Source organism: Tenrec ecaudatus, chromosome 3, assembly GCF_050624435.1.
Source record: "Tenrec ecaudatus isolate mTenEca1 chromosome 3, mTenEca1.hap1, whole genome shotgun sequence".
NCBI classification, from domain to species: Eukaryota; Metazoa; Chordata; class Mammalia; order Afrosoricida; family Tenrecidae; genus Tenrec; species Tenrec ecaudatus.
The window spans coordinates 38,070,515-38,081,310 of record NC_134532.1 but is presented as its reverse complement, the minus strand read 5'-3'; the positions used below and the strand labels follow the sequence as shown (position 1 = coordinate 38,081,310).

General features: G+C 42.7%; 1 pseudogene; it reads right to left on the bottom strand.

Moving 5' to 3' along the window:
* Positions 1–5,423: 5,423 nt before the first annotated feature.
* On the bottom strand, positions 5,424–6,157 carry LOC142443357 (geranylgeranyl pyrophosphate synthase pseudogene; annotated as a pseudogene).
* Between the last annotated feature and the right edge of the window lie 4,639 nt (positions 6,158–10,796).

The following is a 10,796-nucleotide window of genomic DNA, read 5'->3' as shown; positions in this document are numbered from 1 at the left end:
GCCCCTGCCCAGCCCTCCAAAGCTGTGTGGGAAGAGAGAGCAGAGATGCAAACAGAAGCAACAATGTATCGGAACCGGATCCCTGCCAGTGGAGCAGCAAGTGTCCTGTCCCTGCCCTGAAGCAGGTAGGTGAAAACTGTGGCTGTGCTGAGACCAAGCCCTGCTACAGGCTCCAAATGGTCCCGGCTCCGGCAGATACAGCAGCTGGGTGAGTGTCGAGCCCCAGCCGGCTTCCACTGAGGTAAACCAAAAGCCCCCAGCCCCTCAAAACCCCGTGGATCTGTGCCTACTTATCTTTATGATGTGCCTCCTGCAATCCAGTGGCATTGAATTTCCCTCTAAGCAACGCTCCTGGGCTGGATTCTGCCGAGTCCCTCTGGTATGTGTGAGAAATATTGTTTTTTATAAGAATGATCATGTCATATTTCTCATAGTGTGTGGCCGTTATGTTGGAACCACTCTCCTTCCAGATAGCAATCAAATTCTTAATATCACCAGCTTTATGTTTCTATGTCGACATATGCATAGTATACAAACATACATTTATATTCATCTACATTAGCATGAGATGGGCATGAAAGGTTTCTGGGAATATTCCACTTCTTCATGTTTTATTGATGTACCTATTCTATCTCAAAATTCACTTTAATTGAGTAGATTATAACTCAGGTCAAACCTTTAGGTCCATGTAAAAAATCACCTGTATTTTTTGGGACAATAACTCTTTAGAGAAGTAGAACACTTTAAGTTTCTCCCTTGGGATACATGGTGATTTAGAACTGATGACCTTGTAGTTGTCAAGCAGTATTCAAAGAGAAATTGGCAATTAAATTAATCCTTGAAGTTTTACAACAGAAACAAATATAGATTATGATTAGAATATCAAGTTAGAAAGATATAGGGCAAAAGCCAGTTATAACACTAAAGATGAAAAGAGGACTATTTTCCCCTTCACCACTACACCGGGTGAGTAGGTTTGGGCTGCAAATCATGGTGCTGTTGAAATGAACAAAATTGATCTCCGTATTTAAGATGAGGCGATCTAGGTTTATAGAGATTAACATCCTCAAGAAATCCTATGTAGAACTCCACTCTGTAATTCTTTGTCACTATAGTTTCAAATGGACTAAAGAGCAGGGTTTAAGTATGTGTAGACTGTGTGTTCATTGTGCACAATTAGTTATATATATCACATATAACAACTCATCTTTATATATTTATGACACTTATTACATATAACAACATAAGTCTATATGTGTATGTAAATATACGGTATTAAAGATGATAAGACAATTTTGGCTCAGGAGGGCTTATCTATAACTATTTTTAAAACATTTTATTAGGGACTCATACAACTCTTATCACAATCCATACATATTCATACATTAATTGTACAAAGTATACCTGTACATTCTTTGCCCTAATCATTTTCAAAGCATTTGCTCTCCACTTAAGCCCTTTGCATCAAGTCCTCTTTTTTCCCCTTCCTCCCTGCTCCCCCCTCCCTCATGAGCCCTTGATAATTTATAAATTATTATTTTGTCATATCTTGCCCTATCCGTCGTCTCCCTTCACCCCCTTTTCTGTTGTCCATCACCGAGGGAGGAGGTCACATGTAGATCCTTGTAATTGGTTCCCCCTTTCCAACCCACTCTCCCTCTACCCTCCCAGTATCGGCTCTCACACCCCTGCTCCTGAAGGTTTCATCCACCCTGGATTCCCTGTGCCTCCTGCTCCTATATGCACCAGTGTACAACCTCTTCTCTATCCAGACTTGCAAGGTAGAATTCGGATCATGATACTGGGGGGAGGAAGTATTTAGGAACTGGAGGAAAGCTGTATTCTTCATCAGTGCTACATCACACCCTGACTGATTCATCTCTTCCTCTACACCCCTCTGCAAGGGGATCTCCAGTGGCCAACAAATGGGCTTTAGGTCTCCACTCTGCACTTCCCCCTTCATTCCCTATGGTAAGATTTTTTTTAATGATGATGCCTTATACCTGATCCCTTTGACACCTTGTGATCGCACAGGCTGGTGTGCTCCTTCCATGTGGCCTTTGTTGTTTCTGAGCTAGAAGGCCGCTTGTTCACTTTCAAGTCTTTAAGACCCCAGACACTATCTCTTTGAAGAGCCGGTCACCATCAGCTTTCTTTGCCACATTTGCTTATGCACCCCTTGGTCCTCGGTGATCGTATCATGGAGCTGTGCAGCCAATGATATGAATTTTTGTTCTTTGATGCCTGACAACTGATCCCTTTAGGACCATGTGATCACACAGGCTGGCGTGTTCTTCCATGTGGGCTTTGTTGCTTCTGAGCTAGATTGCCGCTTGTTTATCTTCAATCTATAAGACCCCAGACACTATCGTTTTGATAGCCGCGTACCATCAGCTTTCTTCACCACATTTACTTGTTCACCCGCTTTGGCTTCAGCAGTTGTGTCGGGAGGGTGAGCATCATAGAATGCCAATTTAGTAGAAGAAAGTATTCATGCATTGAAGGAGTGCTTGAGTAGAGGCCCAGGGTCCTTCCATCACCTTAATACTAAACCTATAAATATAGACACAGATCTATTTCCACATCCTCATATATATTTGCATGCACATGTCTTTGTCTAGACCTCTATAAATGCCCTTTGCCTCCTAGATATTTTCTCTATTTCCCTTGACTTTCCTCCTGCCCCACTATCATGCTCCGTCCCCACCTGGGATACAACTATACCTCTTCTTTATGTTACCTTACCCTTGATCATTCCCTTCCAGGCCTGTCACTCCCCCTCACCACCAATTTGGATCCCATGTTTTTCCCTTGTCCCTGGGTTTGTTAACACCACTTCCATACCCCCCACCTCCGCTTCTCCCAAGTCCCCCCCGAACTCTCGGTCCCGTTATTTTTCCTTCAGACAGTTCATCCAGCCTATCTTTTTCTCTGTAACTATTAAAGAAGGATCTCACCCAAACATTTATTCGCTAGAGTCACTGGCAGGTTCTGAATTGCCACCTTTTATGCTGTGAGCTGAGTGCTTAAACATCTGTATATAAGACAGAGTTTAAAAATACTCCCCAATGGCACAGTGGGTAAAACACTTGGCTTTCACCCAAAAGGTTGGCAGTTCAAGCCCACCAGCTGCTCTTGGTGAGAAAGACAAGAGTTTAATATCAAGGGTAAGTGTACATCAAGAAAGCATCCCAACATGCTTAGAGTCAGGTTTGGATGCATTTGAATTGTGTCTACTTTCCTGCTACCCTAACCACCATAAAGGGAAGAGAAGGAAATTTATTTTGTTTACTCTCTACATCATAATGGACTGTTCTGCAATAAAACAAGTATTATCTTAAATCTGTACTCCCGGGAGAACTTATTCACCTTAACACAAAAAGTCTTTAAATTATTTTAAATGTTCCAGGCTAACCTTTATATAGATTAAATGCCATTCAAGACATATACTCCAGCGAAGTTAAGACCTTGGTTTTGTACTTCTTCTTTTTTTTAATCATTTTATTGGGGGTTCATACAACTCTTATCACAATCCATACCTACATCCATTGTGTCAAGCATATTGGTACATTTGTTGCCATCATCATTCTTAAAACGGTTGGTTTCTGCTTGAGCCCTTGTTATCAGCTCCTCATTTTCCCTCTCCCTCCCCACTATCATGAACCCTTGATAATTTGTACGATTATTATTATTTTGTCATATCTTACACTGTCCAATGTCTCCTTTCACCCACTTTTCTGTTGTCCATCCCCATGGGAGGTGATTATATATAGATCCTTGTAATCAGTTCCTCACTTTCCACTCCACCCTCCCCCCAAACTCCAGGTATCGCCACTCTCAGCACTGGTCCTGAAGGGATCATCTGTCCTGGATTCCCTATGTTTCCAGTTCCTATCTGGACCAGTGTACATCCTCTCGTCAAGCCAGAATTGTAAGGCAGAATTGGGATCATGACAGTGCATGGGGCGGGGAGAGGAAGCATTTAGTAACTAGAGGAAAGTCGTATGTTTTATCATTGCTACATTGCACCCTGACTGTCTTGTATCCTCCCCGAATCCTTCTGTAAGGGGATGTCCAGTTGCCTACAGATGGGTCTTGGGTCCCCAATCTGAATAGGATTTTTAATAAGAATAATAGGATTTGTTGTTCTTTGATGTCTGGTACCTGATCCCTTTGACACATTGTGATCACACAGGCTCTTGTGCTTCTTCCATGTGGCCTCTGTTGCTTCTGAGCTAGATGGCCACTTGTTTACCTTCAAGCTTTAAAGACTCCAGATGCTGTATCTTTTGATAACAGGGATCCATCAGCTTTCTTCATCACATTTGCTTATGCACCTGCTTTGTCTTCAGCGATCAAGTCAGGAAGGTGAACATCATGAAATGCCAGTAGTATAGAACAAAATATTCTTGCATTGAGGGAATACTTGAGTGGAGGTTCAATGCCCATCTGCTACCTTAATTTTAACCTATAAATATATGCACATAGATCTGTTTCCCCATTCTCATAAATATATTTACATATGTACATGAACTCTATAACTTCCCATTTGCTTCCTAGTTCTTTCATCTATTTCCTTTTTTCATTTCTCGTGTCCTACTATCATGCTCAGCCTTCATTTGCGTTTCAGTAATTCCTCTCGGTTACATTACCCTTGATCACACTCTACCAGGCCTCCTACACCTTCCTCACCACCGATTTGGATCCCTTGTTTTTCCCTTGTTCCTGGGTTTGTTAACACCATTTCCTTTTCACCCCCTCCCCCTCTCCCAAGTCCTCCCAGAATTGACAGTCCTGTTGTTTTCTTCTCCAGATTGTTCATCTAGCCTATCTTATTTAGACAGACCTGCGGAGATAATAACAGCCACAAAAACAACACAGAGGAAAACAAAGCAACAAAAGAAAACAAAACAACAACAATAAAAACAATTACCACAAAAAAGCCTATCTATGTTCAAGGACTGTTTGTTGCCCTTTAGGAGTGTTTTCTGGTCAAGTCTGATAGGGTGCTATGCCCTAGCACTAAAGTCTATTTTTGGTATTCCCTCCAGACTTTGTTGCTCTGGCCCCCTTGCTGGTCTGTTGCATACCCTTAGTGTTTTGCCTCGGTGTGGTGGAGTCAGATAGGGCCGAATTCTAACATTGTGCCTCCAGTGTTGTCTCCTGTAGAGCTATGTGTCAGTAAGGGATGCTATATCACATAGTGGGTCCTGCCATAGGGTCCTCTCTGTGGATTGGTTGCTGTGAGTGGGGATATTGTCCTCAAGGCTTGCTGGGCCAGGGTGTGTTCCACTATCTTTTCCTAGTCCCTTCTTTCAGAGTATTCTGAATCTATTCAAAAGAACCTACATTTTCTTGCACTGAGTAAGGTGGTGTGGCTGGCACCCGAGGGTGGAGAATTGTATGAAGTAGGGCAGGGAGGTTCAGTATTTCTTAACATCTATGTTTTTGATTCTCTGATGCAAAATGTTCTGTACCTGGGTGCTTCCAGACCTTGACTAAATAGCATGAATTGTAGGAAACGAGAGTTTCCTTTCAGTTAGATCTTCAAAAAGCTTTTGTTTTTACTATAGTTTTGGGAGTGTGCATTAGCATAATCATCCCTAATTTGGAAAAAGAGCCCACGTATATTACATAGAGGCTTTACGTCTTCTTTGTAATCAGAGAACAATTGCAAGAGTCCTCCCGTTAAAGGGTCCACTGGTCCTTTGTGGGACCATGGCTTTATATTCCTCTTCAGTGGGACAAGAGCAATTGTCCCTCCAAGGGTAATTGTCTAGGTCTTGTTCCTGATGGAGTTCTAAAAGACGGTGGGTAAAAAGTTTCCCTGTTTTCCTGTATCTGAGTGATCAAGGGTCAAGAATTTCCCCAAAGAAATAACATATACATAAACAGCAAGTGTGACAAAAGGAATTTTATTGATACTGTGAGCCACTGTCAAGCCAGGTCTAAGTTCTCAGTTGTCTTTGTTATCATCAGTGAGCAAACTGGCTTTATGAGACACTTTGGTCACTTCACTAATAACCTGTAGTTTGTCTTCTGGAACTTTCAGTCAATGATTAAAAGCTTCAGAAAGCTTGATTTTTACTTGTTTACCTGGTAACTGAAGTAAGTTGGGTTCTAGAAGACTTCTTTGGATTCTTTCTTGAGCAGTCATCACTATTTTATAATTTCAGAGCAGATGGTTTAAAGTGGCTATCATGGCTTGCTCGGTACGGGTCTGGAAGTGGCTGTGCTCAGGATTAAGTTCCCACTTCACAGCTTAGACCACAGTTCCCTCTGACCCCGATTTGACTCCCTGCCCTACTTCATACAATTCTCCACGCTCAGGTGCCAGCCACACCACCTTACTCAGTGCAAGAAAATACATCATCCAGTCCCCAATGTAATTGTTCTTAATAAGTTACTTTATTTAAAACATATTTCTTATTGCAGTTGGTGTTTACTAATAATTCATTTATTTGGAAGGACGGGATCAAAATTATCCTACTTTGGAAATATATTAATATCCAAATACATTTTCCACACTTTGTAACACAGAAAGCTGGGTTCCTGGATGCTGTCATTAGGAAAATATGTTTGAAATTCTTTACATTTTCAGGGCAAGTAAAATCTTTAGTGCAGCTCTTCCAGACAATGTTTCTAACTCCCACAAATGACCTTTCCCTGCTTGGGTCTATTCGGAAGGTTTGGGGGCAATATTGATGGGGTTCACCTGAGTAATTCAGAATAGGATTCCCTAGAGAGGATCCCACTTTCTATAAAATGAACCACATGAAAAGCAGGAAGGATGGCATTGCCCACAGGAATCATGATGGATGAAATTCTCCAGTCCTATGATCCCTGCACAGTGGACTCCCTGATCCAGATGACAGCTACTCCATCAGAGACTGAGCGTGGAACCGTGATGCAATTCCCAATCCACAGAGTAAATTAACATAACTGTTCTTGGGCAGGAGGCTTGCTTAATGGACTCAAGTGTCTCTGGGGGTTCCTTCAGAACTTTGGGCTCACTCACTCTGGAAACTGGTGCCGAGTGCCTCCCGGATGAGGCTTGCTGGAGTTGGGTGCCGCAAGGTGCTTGAGTGGAATGCCTTCCATTTGATATTTATAACAGAGTGGTATGCACTTCCGGCATATATTAGCGACTTGACTGAACTTTACATGTCCTCATAAAGAACTCAGTGACGTTTCCACTGGCACTACTCTTACTGGAGTTGCTCTGAAGGAGTTGCCACGGGTCATATCAAAAAGGAAGAACTTTATTGTGCCCACACGTGTCGCAGTGAGTCTGTATCCAGAAAATGAGCCTTCACACCTGGGGTATTGAGGACTTTCACAGGAAATGGGTCACTCACAGGAGGCTGTTGGGGATTGGCAGGCCAGTGGAGGACAGCAGCTAAAAAAGGCAGATGAGGTTATATTAGTGGAGGGTGTGCTAGCAATGTCAGGGGCTTCCTTTGAGGCCTGTTGTCTCTGGAGCAATGAGTTGTTCCTGCCGCATTACAACTTGTCCGTGAATTGTGAAGCTATTACAATGGATAGTAGAACCGAGATATGTTCAATAGTGAACAGTAAGATATTGTCCTATCCATAAGAGTTTAGGAAGTTAGTCTCTTCTGTATACAAGGAAAGAACGTTGTCCTTAGTTCACAGGGACACACAGAGCTCTCTCTCGCACTGGGGAAACTTTTCTCAAACCCAGGAGTGCAGGAGCATCTGAGTGGAGAGTGACCATTTCTCCCGGGCAAGGCATCCTTCCTCATGTGTGACATTCACAGTGTCATTGGCTGTGCGCTACAATCCGTAGTGGTTCCCCACTGAGTATTTGCATCTTCTAGACAACCCCCAGCGTCACTTGAGGAGAAGCAATGGAAGCGCTGGGAGGTGATCATTTCCTCTGGATTTCCACCTCTCCTTACATGTGGTCCACTTCAATTTCCTCTCTGTCAGGACCAGGGAAACACAGGAACAACTGGATTCAAAGGCAGCTGATGTACAGAGTCCTCTCTACACAATGTTCTTGTATCACTTCCGAACCCCCACCTGCAAAAAACTCTTTCGGCCATGGAGAGAGGAGGGTTTTAAGCTTGGGCAGGTCAGTGCTGCTTTCAGTGAGGACTGGAGTTTGTGAGCAACGCAAGATCCTCCAAGAGGAGAACATGGTGTGGCTGTGTCTACTTCTCTTCCTGGTGGCTGCAGCCCCAGGTGAGATCGTCCCTGATTTTAGAGATCAGAACAAGGCACGGTAGGTCTGTCTGGAACTCACTGTGGTTTTCTTTGTTCCCAGGTGTTCTGTCCCAGGTGCAGCTGCAGGAGTCAGGGGCCGGACTGGTGAAGCCCTCACAGACCCTGTCACTCACGTGCACAGTCTGTGATTCTCCATCACCACCAGTGGTTACTGCTGGGAGTGGACCCGCCAGTGCACAGGGAAGGGGCTGCAGTGGACTGGGGAGATTTGTGCTAGTGGTAACACTTACTACAGCTCTTCCTTCAAGAGTAGCAACTCCATCTCTAGGGACACAGCCAGGAACCAATTCTCCCTGCAAGTGAATTTACTAACTGCTGAGGACACAGCTGTGCATTATTGTGCAAGAAACACAGGGAGGGGAAGTTAGTGTGAGCCCAGACACAAGCCTACGCTGCACGCTGACGAAGGCTCAGGCTGAAGGTTGTGCCCAGAGCCCAAGTGTCAGAGCTCATACCCAGGTGCGCGGAGCTGGTGTTAGGAGAAAAATCACACCAGCTCTGTGCTCTGCTTGCTGTTCTTATGTTTTCCCACTGCTCTGCTCTTCTTTTTCCCTCTATGATCAAACAGTGATCCATAGCCCTCTGCCCCCATCCTGCCTTCATAACTTCTATTTCAAACAAGCTAACAAACAAAAACAAAACTTTCTAATCTGTTTTCTTCACATATGGGGTCTTAAAGGATTGTTTCCAAACAAGCAGCCCTCTAAGTGAGATGTCAACTAAGCCTACATGGAGGAAGCACACCATCATCACTGAAGGATGGTAAACCATTTAATCTGAAGTTGAAGGAGGATCTAGTATCAAAGACTAAATTGTGATGGTTGAGAGTGGTAGCCCAAGATTCATTTGTCGAACTTCATAGGAAATAAGTCTCTGGAGAAGTCCCTCCATCTACAATTGAGGCATGGAGAAAAGTGGTTATCTAACAGAGAGCTTTGGAGAGATGAGTATAAAGGATCAAAAACGTCAATCTGGCTTGAACAGTTACAACATTGTCAGTAGATTCCGCCTGCTCTACTGATGAGGCCAACCCTTATCTGGTGTCCTACATTTTCTTTATTTTTGGTTTGTGGTATTTGCTTTGGTTTGTGCTTGTCCATATTAGAATGTATCTCAGAGGTGTTATGTCTTTGGAGGTCACCTTCTTGAATTTGTGTTATATGTTTTTCCAGTTTTTGTTATATGCATCCTATGATTGATGAACCCATAGAGACAGCAAGGAGAATAGGGTTTCAGAAGGAGGGGGCACAATGGTGGAGGGGGGTAAAGGGGAGACAATGTCAAGGAGGCCATGCACAAAAAGAATGTTTGGAAACCGTCATAGCAATTGTACAACTCTGCTGAATGTTTTAACTATCTAATTATATGATATCTATCATATTATTATTATTATGTATAATAAAATAAAACCTGGCTTCTTCAATAGTGTACTTCTTAGTTGGGGCATCATTGAGCATTCTCATAATGCAGAACTCTGACAAACCCTTCCTCAGCCAGGTGATCAAGGTCAAATTAACACTGATAAGTTTGTGACGGTGTATATACTGTCACAATAACATAGACAGTTTCCAATCAGGCTATTCTCCAAAACAAATCAACAACAACAACAAACAAAAAAAAACAAAATAAAACCTGACAAACACCGTCAGAGCTGTCAAGACAATTTTAAAAATAGAAAGGAATTCCTCAGAATTTGTCACAATAGAGAGCAAGCTAAAGGGGCATGATGACTAAATGTAATATGATGTCTTGTATGGAATCCTATGGCAGGGATAGTACCTTATGTAAGATTTAAGGAAATCCAAACAAATCATAGATTTTAATTCATAACAATGTATCAATATTGGTGTTTGATGATTAATATGTGCCATTATAATGCAAGGGAAAATCAGGAAAGGCTGGGAGGTAATGGTTTGGGGGAGATTATATAGGTATATCTTTCTATTATCTTTACTGGTAAAATTAAAAATAAATTAATGAGTTTACATCTCTGCCATTGTATTAAACATGCAGAAACTGGTCCGAAGTCCATTCCTTCCCACTGATCCGCTGCCATGAAGTCATTTCTGTCTCACACCAGTGGATGGGAGAGCAGTGCTTCCCCGCTTCTCTGAAAGGGTGTTTCCAAAAGAAGCACCATGATACACTGTTCTCTTTAGGAGAAGCTGACAGATTTGAACCACAAACACATATAGTTACCACGCCCATGTTTGACCCGTTGCACCACCAGCAATCTTTGATGTAAATTTGACCTCATCCCTCCATCTTCCCAATAAACAGTTTGGTTCCTTCGAGGCAACTTTATAAAGTTCTCTTCAAATAACTCGAGTCACTCCAGGCAGTGTCATTCCAAGGGCACTTTCCCATGGACTCGGCGACATTATAAGCTTCCAGAACCTCTTTTGCAAGCCTTCCAAGTCCAACATTTCAAGTAGCCAGTGAATCAGAGTTAATGATCCTGATTACATGATTGCCCAGTTGATAGGAATCTATGAAGAACTGATATGAACTAAGATGATATCCATTCAATATGTTGGTACATAAAA